The 12,566-nt window shown below is 42.5% G+C and overlaps 1 long non-coding RNA gene across 2 annotated transcripts; it reads right to left on the bottom strand.

Moving 5' to 3' along the window:
- Positions 1-1,012: 1,012 nt before the first annotated feature.
- Positions 1,013-11,889, bottom strand: LOC133234109 (uncharacterized). Of its 2 annotated transcripts, XR_009732017.1 has the most exons (4): positions 10,654-11,889; positions 9,680-9,909; positions 7,108-7,275; positions 1,013-1,298 (listed from the first exon to the last, which is right to left on the bottom strand). It is a non-coding gene; the product is annotated as an uncharacterized LOC133234109 (long non-coding RNA). The 2 variants fall into 2 exon arrangements; XR_009732016.1 differs by lacking the exon at positions 9,680-9,909.
- Positions 11,890-12,566: the final 677 nt, after the last annotated feature.

Here is a 12,566-nt window from a genome sequence, read left to right as displayed (position 1 = left end):
ATTTCTGTAGAGCTTTTTTTAACATCTCACTAAACTTGCATCTGTGGAACCGGTTTAGGAAGTGCTCTTGTGTAGTTAAACCTCACGGATAACAGCACAGACAGGCTGACGGGACCATTCTGTGGAGAGACTGGCTCTGAGGATGTAGCCCGAGGCAGCCGAGGTTCCATGTTGGGACACGCTGTGATCAAGGTTTGGGAAGGCTCCTAGGGCAGGAGAAGAGCGCATCAGACCCAGGGCAACCATGGAGCTACTGTGTGGTCCAGTTATAAGGTCTCAGGAGTCCAAGTGAGTGAATGAGAGTCGCTCAGTCGTGTCCAGCTACTTGCAACTCCATGGACTGTAGCCCACCAGGCTCCTCTGTCCATGGGATTCTCCAGGCCAGAATACTGGAGTGGGTTGCCATGCCCTCCTCCAGGGGATCTTCTGACCCAGGGATCGAACCCAGGTCTCCTGCATTACAGACAGACTCTTTACCATCTGAGCCACCTGGGAAGTCCTGGTGGCTTCCAGAGTCCAAACTCAACTGAAAAAATAAATAACATTTTCATCCATTTCCAGTTTCTCTGCACCAAAGCTCCTCTGCTCCCCTCAGTTTTCTGAGGTTGTTAGAAAACTCTGTCTACATGGGCAGCAGGGAGAAAAGGAACATGTACAGAAGCCATGAGGATGCTGAAAGAGGACCCTTAGAAGCTAATCTGATCATTTTATTTCCCTACTTAAAAATCTTCAACGGCTCCTCATTTCTCTGAATGTTAAGAGTACAAGAGCTGGCAGGATGGGACCTGTCCACCTCCCCTCCACTCCTCAAGTGGTCCTCCCCTTTCCCCACGTTTCCAATGGATAGTGAAAGCCTTCTCTCCTTGGACACTTCATCTGAGTGCAAGTTCTGTGAGGTCAAGGGCTTTTGTTTTGCATGTCCTAGTAACCAGCTGGTAGTAAGTGGTCCATGAATACTGTTGAGTGAATGGGTGGGTGGACAGTATATCCACTGGAACAAACGTGGTGGGTCTTATAATGCTTTTCAGCGGATTCAACCAACTCTCCAAATCAACTCATTATTTAAAAAAATGTTCCAGGTACACATATATCTCTTTCTGTTTGACTTTATATCTCACGTGACCTCTGTGTTTCTGTGAATCAGAGCCTCCAGCTGACAGTCACTTCTCCGCAGGCAGAAGGCGAACACCACCAGCTCTGGTTGCTTTGTCCTCTTTCCTCTTCACAGAACCTCCCAGGAGAGGCATCGTGTACTATCTTCCTTTGGTGTCTTGATTTACCTTCTTGACAGCTACTATCTGTCGAATTGTAAAACAGAGTTAGCCCATTTCTACCCTGAAGTCTTAACTTACCTCAGCCAAAACATCAGGTTAAATTCAATCGGGAAAGTCACTGAAGATGCCTGCCATCATTTCGGACTCTGGATGAATTAAGATCTTCCTATGTTTATCAGGGACGCTGACCTATAACTTTCTTTTTTTTGTAATATCTATGTTAACGCATATACATGGAGCCTAGGAAAATGGTGCTGATGAACCTATTTGCAGGGCAGGAATAGACAGTGGACACGCAGGGGAAGGAGGGATGATAACAGCTAGTGTTAGTCACTCAGTCATGTCTGACTCTTTTGCGACCCCATGGACTATCGCCTGCCAGGCTCCTCTGTCCATGGGATTCTCCAGGCAAGAATACTAGAATGGGTAGCCATTTCCTCCTCCAGGGGATCTTCCCGACCCTGGGATCGAACCTGCGTCTCCAGTGTCTGCTGCATTGGCAGGTGGACTCTTACCACCGAGCCCCCTGGGGAAGGCGAGGGTGGGGCAAACGGAGCGAGTAGTACTGAAGTACAGCATCATTTGTGAAATAGGCATCCAGTGGACAGTTGCTATATAACACAGGGCGCTCAACCTGCTGCTCTGTGATGACCTAGCAGGGTGAGATGGAGGTGGGGGGAGGCTCAAGAGGGAGCGGATATATGTATACTTACAGCTGACTCACATCGCTCTTTGGAAGAAACCAATACAATATTGCAAAGCAACTATCTTCCAATTAATAATTTAATTTTTTTTAAGATTTCCTATTGAATAGCTTATATATGTAAAACTACATCATTAAAAAAGAAATTATACAAATGAATTTACTTACAAAACAGAAACAGACTCCCAGACAGAGAACAAACTTATGGTTACCAAGGGGGAAGGATGGAGGGGAAGGAATAGTTAGGGAGTTTGGAATAGACACATATATACTGCTACATATAATGAATAACCAACAAGGTTAATGTTATGTGAAAGCCTGGATGGGAGGGGAGTTTGGGGCAGATTGGCTTGATATATATGTATGACCAAGTCCTCTTGCTGTCCACCTGAAACCATCAAAAGATTGTTAATTGGCTATCAGTTGGTCAGTCAGTTCAGTCACTCAGTCGTGTCCGACTCTTTGCTATACTCAAATATAAAATAAAACATTTTTTTAAAGATACAAAACGTTCAAGATACTCAAAGTCTTCCATACCTTGCCCAAACAACCTTTCAGAACAGAATCTCATCTTCCACCGTGTCTATCAAAGAACGTACACTTCAATCAGTCTGAGTTCTAATGAGTGTCAATAACTAGAATCAAATATTATTTTACTTTTACTATTGTTCCTCATTGTCCAAACTTTTTCATGTGGTTGTCTGCCCCTTTGTTTCTTCCTCAGGCCAGCCAGTTGGGCATTTCAAACTGAATAGGACTCCCAGATGGCAATTTAAATGTTAAGGTGGTAGGGGTAACATTTGGACATTTTATGCTGATAAACCAGCTTCGTCACCCTCACTCTTTCTAACACATGTTTATGGAGGAGACCAATGCCCTCGGTGGGTCCTTCCGGAAGAAACTTCTCCCTTATTAAATAATGCCAGATAAGCCCAAGGACAAAAGATTTTAAAGATCTTTATAAAGATCTGACCACTCGGCTGGGCCTAGTAACATTTCTATGCTGAGCTTCCAAAAGACAAGCTTACTGGGTGATTCAGGACCAGGCACACCCAGAGTCTTCACACACACTCCTAACAGCTAGAAAATATCTGTCTGCCACGCTAGGCTACTGATGGTCGCTAAACACAGTTGCAGACAAGCTGTGCTCAGGCATGGTTGATGGTGCTTTGCGCTGAGGACTATCTGAAGCCAGTGACTGATTTGGTAACCCTCTGCTTTCCCTCTGTCTTCAGAAACACTCCACATGTTCCCTGAGAGGCCTGGAGGTAAATTAAAAGTTCCATTCATTCATGTGTGCCGCCCACCAGTCAATGCAGCCCATACTTTTCGACATGGGCTGGATAAGTTATGTTTGATCTAGTGACCTAAAGGTGAATTGTAGGTTATACTTAATTACACTCATGAGCCAAGTGTAAGTCAGTAACAAACCTTCCTATTTCAGTCCAAAATGCTGTGAAACCCCAGAAGGGAGTGCACTGATTACACTGTAGAGGTTTGTGTGAACCAACTAGGGTAAATAATTAGACTGTATTTTTAATTAATATTGCAGTGCCTTCTAGCACAAGGATGTTTAAGACGATGACAGTATTAGGGTAATAGTAAAGTGAAGAAACAGCCTTGCTCTTGATGAAGCCAGAAAGAACAAAGAAAGTTTTGTCAGATTAGCAAAAGCACCCTGCAGTTTTGGCAGTATCATGTCCAAAGTTTCTAGTGTTTTTAAAGGAAGTTTTCAATTTAGCAAATGCTCTGTTTGCCAAGGTGCATAATTGGTCTTTATTACCAAAAATATATCCAGAGAGAATGAAAGACAAGTACTGTACATTTCGAGTTGGTGTAACTGCAAAACTTTTTGGAATCATATGAACTTTATGAGAATCATAACAATTAACACAGATTTCATAATGGGCACCATTTCAATTTTTGTTTCATTAAGCTTCATAAAATATAGGCTTGTGAAAAGCCAGTTCAATTAAAATATGAACTTTTCATTATTTTTAACACATTTTACCTATTTTTAATTGATGAAAGTGTTATGTATTTTGCCAACCCAAGAATTTTTCACACTTCTTTAATTCAAACCAGCTTGATTTTTGCAATTCAAATAGACAAGTTATTATTTGATATTAACTGGAAATCAAATAAAAATAGTGAAATGTATTAATGGATCACAATGCATACATTATTCCCAAATAAATTTATTTTATTCATTCAAAATACAGTAAATAAATTTTAGTTTAACCCTAGCAATCCTCACAACTTCTGTACTAATATTCTACACATAAAAATTTACAAATGAGAACACCCAAGCTTTAAGAAGGTATATAACTTGCCCTAGCTCATCTAGCAAGTCATCATGCTTAGTTACTCAGTTGTGTCCACCTCTTTGCAACCTCATGGACTGTACCCTGTCAGGCTCCTCTGTCCATGGAATTCTCCAGGCAAGAATACTGGAGTGGGTAACCATTCCCTTCTCCAGGGGATCTTCCTGACGCAGGAATCAAACCCAGGTCTCCTGCATTATAGTTGGATTCTTTACTGCCTGAGCCATTTAGCAAGCAGAATGTCCAAAGATCCCAACAGAGAAATCCAACCACTTGAAACATTTTCTGTAAGCTTTAGACAGTAAAGTCCTTGAGCAAAGGTTGTGTATTTTTCTTTTCCTTGTCTTTCTTTTTTTATGTATGTATTTATTTATTTATTTTGCTTGCTTTTCCCTTATGTACTGTTGCTAGGATTCCCCAGGTATCTCAGACAGTAAAGACTCTGCATGCAGTGCGGGAGACCAGAGTTTGATCTCTGAGTTGGAAAGATCCCCCAGAGAAGGGAATGGCTACCTGCTCCAGTATTCTTGCCTGGAGAATCCCATGGATAGAGGAGCCTGGCGGGCTACAGTCCATAGAGCTGCAAAGAGTCAGACACGACTGAGCGCCTAACACACACACACACACACACACATACACAGTTGCTAGGCTAGGAACACACTAGTAGTTAAATAAATACAGTCAATCATTCACTTACTTTCCTCTTTCCATTAAACACAGTTCTCTATTACCTGCATTTCTATGTATTTATTGTTAAGCAACACAATTACAGTAAATCCTGAGACACCTTTGGATAATAGTCATTTGAAGCATCATAGAAGAATAAAATTATGATCCTGTGTGTCTTGAGATGGAGATTAGGTCCCCAACCCTTGGCTGAGTTGATCAGCTCTATTGAGACATCTTATAGACATCTCAATTATACCATTCCCAAACGGAATTAATTTTCTCATCTTCTACCTATCATTTTTCTTCACTGTCCAAGCGTCCCAACTAGACACTAGGGTGTCACCCTCAGATAATTTTTTCTCATCAACCCCTCCGTATGGTCTCCAAGTATCCAGGCTACCTGCTGAGTCTCTTTCCATTCCACCACTGCATTCCATGGCTTACGTGCTTTAATTCTGACTCCTATTTGTTTGTTCTGCCTAGAAGATGTCACAATTTGGTTATAAGCTGCCTTGCATCTGGTCTCTCATCATTGGCATTCTTCCTCCCAGGTGCCCACATTTCCTTTCTGAAATAGAAACCATTCACTTCTCAAAGGCAGGTGACACCTGCCGCTATCTTAAAGCAGTATTTTCCGCTGTGGGACCCATGGAGCCCTGGGTGCACTATGAAAAGGGAGAGACAAAGAGGTTCAGGGCAAGTTCTTGCAAATTAATCATGCAGAGCAGCATGTTAAAGAGTCTGAGGTCTTGAAGAAAAAATCTGGTTACAGCCTAACTCAGTGTTCCCTCCATTTTATTTGACCTTAAAACCTCCTGTTTTCTCAGTCAATACCAATTCACATCTCAAGGAACCATTGTTCTAAGCGTAGTCTGAGAAAATACCATTCTCCCAGTAAATGAATGGTAGCGTCAGCCCTGCTCCATGACACACCAATCATACCCTGTTTCTGGCTGTTTCAAAGGCAATAACATGCTCTTGCTTTATCAAATTAAACATGAAGTTCCCTCAAAATAGCAAGTGTTTCCCGCAACATCTCCATCTGAAGAACTCTTACTAACAACTTTAAAACCCAGCTCGAGTGTTACTATATCTCCAAAGTCTTCTTTAAGTCTTCAAGTCACTCTGCTGTTTGGTATCATTCTAATACTGACTGTGTATGTTCAGAAAGCCACCCTCCTAACCAGGCAATCAGGCCCCTTTATCTTTGTATCTGGAGCTCATAGCACAATTTCCAGCATGTAGCCCAAACTCAACTAATGGTTCTTGAAGATGTATTTCATTGTCTTCTAATGCAATACCTTACAGATAGTAGGTGTCAATGCATACTGACTATAGAATATTTTGAGAGAGATCACATTGACTTTAAAGTCACCTGGGGCTTCCCTGGTGGCTCAGCGGCAAAGAATCTGCCTGCCAACGCAGGATACATGGGTTTGATCCCTGGTCCAGTAAGATCCCACCTGCCACAGAGCAACTAAGCCCATGTACCACAGCTACTGACCCTGTGCTCTAGAGCCCAGGAACTGCAGCTACCGAGCCCTGGCCCAGAAACTACTGAAGCCCGCCCACCCAAGAGCCTCAGCTCCACAGCAGGAGAAACCACAGCAGTGAGAAGCCCTGCCGTATTTTTTCTCTTTTTCTTAGCTTTAATGTTTTTCTTTTGTTATTTAAATTTGTTATTTTATATTGGTATAGTTGATTTGCAATGTTGTATTAGTTTAATGTATACAGCAAAGTGATTTACTTATACATATACAGATAACTGGGCTAGCACCCAGGTGGTGCTAGCAGTAAAGAACTTGCCTGTCAATGCAAGAGACATGAGAGTTGGGTTTGATCCGTTGGTTGGGAAGATCCCCTGGAGAAGGGAATGGCAACCCACTCCAGTGTTCTTGCCTGGAGAATCCCATGGACAGAGGAGCCTGGTGGGCTCCAGTCCATAGAGTCGCAGTCAGACATGACTGAAGCAACTTAGCATGCACTCACTCACCAGATACCGATTTTTCAGCCATGGATAGTTAGTCAGTGGAAGGTAATAGTGGCCACAAGGCACAGTACTGGACATCTACTGTCCTCATCCAGATGCGTAGCACCCAGTGGCTCCAAGAGTTCTAGTAACTTCCTCACTACTCACTGGAAGGACAAGGTCCACTGAGAACAGTGTAGCTCGATACTGCTCTGAGGAAGTTAATTTTCAAACAATGTGTCAAATTCTTTTCAGCAGTGAGGCAGATCTGTAAATGACGAGGCTGTTTTCCAGCAGGGCAGTCTATTTCACCTTGTCCCATCCCTTTTTCCTCATCTGTAAGACAAGGATAAATAAGGCAGCATTTGCAAACATTTAACACCTTGCTTGGCACCTAGCAGGCAATCCATAAAAGTATATTACATTTGGTTCTGCTTCCTCTTGAATTTTACAGTTTATAAAAACAAAAAGAGGAGCCACTTACATGAAATTAATAACCACCACAGCTCAAAAATTTGTTACTCAGTTTATTTTGGACAGATCTATTTGTCTCTGCCATTCTCCATGTTAAATTAAAATCAAAACAAACACACTCTAAAAAAAAAAAGCCCTCCTAATTCAACAGAGTAGCATTCAGAATTAGGCATCTGAGTCACACATTTTAATCCCGACTGACTCAGTTTATTGTCCAAAGCGTATTGAGACCTCAGTGTCTCTAAGTAAGGCCCGAATAAAACATGTCCATCAGTGGTGAGGTCCTGTCACAGCCCAGTTGGAGATGTTGGTTGGAACCTAGAGAACAAAAGCATCCCTTTTATAAGGTTGGGACCTTTCAAATTATTCCCCCATTATTTTTTAAAGGAGTAAAATGCATAAGGCAATTTAAACAGGTCAGGGACAGAAGAAGTCACAGCTTACTCTTGGGACTGGACCAAGTCATGTACAAAGAAGGCCTGGGCCAGTGTGGGGTGAGGGCACCAGCTCTTAGGAACGGGGTCCCCCTAGCATTGGAGTTAATGAGGCCATTGGTTCACTTATTTTCCTTCCCAGAGATTATCATGATCAATTTGCATGATGATTATGGAAAAAATTAAAACACTATTCCCAAAGATCAAGTTAATATAGGCCTTTGAGACTTTGAGCTTCCTGGAGGAGAAGGGTATATTTTTCTCCAAAAGGGGAAAAGCACTTGAGATGAACTATAGTTTAGTTCAAAGAAGCCATGGTGAATTCCTCTTCCCCACCCGCCTTTTTTTATTCATAGCATCTAACATCTCTATTAAACCCTTGAGAACCTTTCTCCTTTAAGAGCCTGTAATGAATTTAACACAAATTCAAAGGGAAATAAAAGGAGCCAGGCGGGGTGGGGGGATCAGAATGAGGAATCGAAAAGAATATGAATTTGTGGAATCCTCCTGTGGTTGAAAAACCATTTGCTCCTCCTTCAGCCCAGTGACAGAGTCTACATTTTCTAGATTCAAATGAAAAATCTTTTTTCCTTTGACACCTCAAGCCTGCCTAAGAGATAGACAGTTACAGCATCACACTGCTTCCTGAGGAGCCAAAAATCTAATCATTAGGATCTCACTAAAGTTAACTGTCCCACATACAAAGCAATTCCATTTTTTAGTTCCGTTTTTACCCCATTCCCTTGTCATTTACATAAAGCTAGATTCTGGGGTTTTTTTTTTCCTTCTAGAGAGACTTGCATTTTCTGCTCTATAGAAAAAGCATCTGACAACCTTGGAAGCTGGTGTGGAGAATGAAATCTGTGTAGATCTGCTTTCTTGAGATTTCTTTCCATGTTACTACTACAAAATGGAATATATAAATGTGAAACTGTTCAGCTCTTCCATCTAACAAGGGTTTTACTTTTAGCAACTGAACTATCTAGACAGAATAAGCAAAGGCAGGAGAGTTAAACCAACAAATATTCCATATCACAAGGAACTTTCCCTGCAAGCTAGTCTCAACTTCTCTATTTCATCTCCCTTCCCTAATCATGGGGAACCCAGATCTATAGACATACTGTCCTTCTTTAATAATTTGTGTCACCTCCATGGTTTGCTCCTAGTCCGTGTCAGTGTTGATTTCCCATAGTTCATGGTCACAAAAACTTAAAGCAAAGAAACAAAAACCTGTACCCTTTATGTCCAGCAAACCCAGGCGAAATGCAATACTACATTAGTTCCATGATTGACTTGAAGAAACATTTTAAGAGGAGAGAAGAACCCGTTGTTGTGACTTTTTACATGTTATCTGTAATTTATCCATTGAGTCTTTCCAATGGCTAAAGTAATCCTATTGAAAACATAATGCCATCATTCTGGGCACAACAGTGACTGTAATAAATTGAGTTTGAAATCATTTAGATATGTCGTTGGGCCAAGCACCATGTGACACTAGCAGGCTCACCATGGGCGGTTGTGTGGGTTGCGCACTGTACAAGGGTGCCCAGCTAAAGAGGCAGCTGACACCCAGGTTATTCTCTAACCAAGCAGAACACCTGGCTGCTGGCTATAACCATTTGAAGGAAAAGTGGCCTTTGTATAATTCATTTGTCCCAAGGTTTTCTGATACTCATATTTGACTAAGTGAGCCCAGGGCTAAGGGTACTGGGAGCTTGTAATCTAACAGCAGATAATCTCAGTGGAGGGTGATATAAATTACCTGAAAAGTAACCATGATGAGGTAAAAGGTAAATAGTGAGCTAGTCATCACTCCCCCTTATATAGCTTACCTAGCTGGTCTTTTTTGGAGAAGGAAATGGCAACCCACTCCAGTGTTCTTGCCTGGAGAATCCCAGGGATGGGGGAGCCTGGTGGGCTACCATCTATGGGGTCACACAGAGTCAGACACGCCTGAAGTGACTTAGCAGCAGCAGCTTGTCTTTTTAGCAAAGCACAATCACACTGTTAAGTCCAATATTCTCAACTCTATGAGGCAGGAGTCCAAGTGTCCTTTTCGTGACTGAAGAAAACAAGGCTCAGAGAAGTCAATCAACTTACCCCAGACCACCCAGCAGCTAATGAGTCACCCAAATACCCCACGTTCTCCCAAGGGAGAGGGACACAGAAGAAGGAGGCAGAGAGCTCTGTGACAGGGGTGGGATTAGAGTTGAAACCAGGGTGGTATTAACACTCATCTCCAACGCCCAGCACTGTGCTTGGCACACGGTGGACCCTCAAGGAGTCTTTCTTGAACTGAACCCAGGAAGGAGAACTGGGTTCTCCTTCAGGAACCAACATTTCTTGAGCAGGCCCAGGAGGCACCTAAGATGCTACACGGAAGAGGTGCTTGCTCTCAGGGTGGGCCCTGTCGCCTTAGTCCCCCACCCTGGTCCTCCACCCGCCCTGCACTCTCCCAACAACCTCTGTGGTTTGGGGACTTTCATTGACAAGCCTGGTGTGGACAAGGCAGCAATTCAGACAGCTCACCCAGGTCTCCCCTCTCTCCACCCACTGGTCCTCCAGCAGACTCACTGCTGTGTCTGCACAGAGACAGGAAATCTGGCCACCCTCCTTGGTGGTCTTCCGTTTCTTTGCCAATAAGTTGATCTGCTTCACAACATGCTTCAATATATTTGACATCTGTCATAAAGGCCAGGTCAGGCATATCTATCTTCTGTTACAATGAGCCATTCTATAGAGGCACTTCCTCTGCTGTTAGGGCCCCACCAGAAATAATTCTTGGCATATTGTCATGTCTACCTACCTTCTGATTAGGAGCTGGAAAGGACTGGTCCTGGGTCCCCCCGACTCTATCAGAGAAACAAGGTAACAGTTACAGGACTAGGAGACATCATGATATGAAAACCTGAAGGGGAAGTTGTAGCCAAAACGACAGGCTCAAAACAAATACCTTCCCTTAACATCTTTCAAAATCAGTGACTGGGGGAACACAGCTGTTTCGCTGTGATGGGGCATGAATTTTCTCATAACTCGTGGTTCAGGTGAGTCTTAGGTTCATGCAACACAGAAAGACGTTGATGAAAATGTTTCTGAGTGGCAGTTGCTCCTCTTCAACATAGGATGGCTCAGCCTTCAAGGCAGGCTTCACTTAGGGGAGACTCCCAGGCAACTTGGTCTCTCATTAGAGACTGTAAGTATAGAAGAGAAGCATCGATCATTTCTGATCCTAACTGATCCCTTAAGAGGCACCCATAAAAGAAGCCTGTTTCAGTTCCTCCAAAGACCTGTTGGTTGCAAAAATCTTTCACAAGATTACTCAAATAACTACTATGATCAAAGCTGTTACAGCCACTTTGATTCTCTCTGGGCCAAGTACATATATCAAAATATATAATGCTTCACCCTTGGGTGGAGAACATGGGCAAATGTACCTCTTTTGATAGATCAGGAAGGAAGGAAAGGGATGATTTTTATAAAAGAAAGGGATTTTAGAAAGACATATGCTAACTTAGCTATTTGTATTGGGGGTGAAAAAGGACTCTTTTTCCAAGATATTTACAAATCTTTCCTTGTGGCAATAATTGCAGCAGAATTGGTATTTTTAACAGTGATGATGCAACACACTTAATAAAACATGTTAGTTGAAACAAATATTTCTATTCAGGGGAAAAGAGAGGGTTTTTCTGGTGGCTCAGATGGTAAAGAATTTGCCTTCAATGCAGGAAACCTGGGTTCAATCTCCAGATTGGGAAGATCCCCTGGAGAAGGGAGGGGAAAGAGAAACTTCTACAGCTGGATGAAGCTGTGGATATGTTCTAGATTCTGGGCCATCCTGACTCCCTGAGCAGCCCAAATAGTTATTTGGTAGGTAGACAGGCTGTGAGGGGAGGTGGAGAGGTCCATACATAACAAAGAAAAATGGAATTAAGAACTAGAAGTCTCCATTGGGGCCACTGGAGTGAATCAAGAAAACATCCAAAAATCCTCAGTAAGAAAGTTTGTTCTCTCGGCAGACCTAAACAGGATGTTTAAGAACAGAGAAAACAAAAAAATTAAAAAAAATAAAAAAAAAAAGAACAGAGAAAACTCATGCAGACAGGACTGTGTGCATGCTCTCTTGCTCAGCTGTGGCAGACTCTTTGACCCCATGGACTGTAGCCCGCCAGTCTTCTCTGTCTGTAGAATTTTCCAGGTAAGAATACTGGAATGGATTGCCATTCCTTTCTCCAGGGGATCTTCCTGACCCAGGATAGAGCCCTTGTCTCCTGTTTCTCATGCATCAGCAGGCAGATTCTTTACCACTGCACCACCCGGGAAATCTGCAGACAGGAGAGAGGCCCCCAAATATTAAATGGTGGACACTCAAAAAATACTATTTCTGGTTGGCAACATTCTAAGTCCTTCTTCTAATCCAACACTTGAAAGAATGCCATACATTTTTTTTTTTTTGAACACACATAACTTGTTTGCTCCATGCTTACATGAGAAATGGACTGTCTTGTTCAAACTGGAATAAATTGTTGAAAGAAATATAAGTGCTTAAGTGTCTTCTTCAGGACCAGGAAATCATCTATCATTTGGACTTTGAGTTGTAGCCTTGTAAAGAAGAAACTTGTTCCTTATAGTTATGCTGCTAAACTAGGAATAAAGACCTCTGTTGAAAGAGATGCTTTAGCAGTATCTGGATGAGAGATTAACTCTACAAGAGGCAAAGGA

This window comes from Bos javanicus, chromosome 21, assembly GCF_032452875.1.
Source record: "Bos javanicus breed banteng chromosome 21, ARS-OSU_banteng_1.0, whole genome shotgun sequence".
Taxonomy (NCBI): domain Eukaryota; kingdom Metazoa; phylum Chordata; class Mammalia; order Artiodactyla; family Bovidae; genus Bos; species Bos javanicus.
This window is presented reverse-complemented; position numbering and strand designations above follow the sequence as displayed.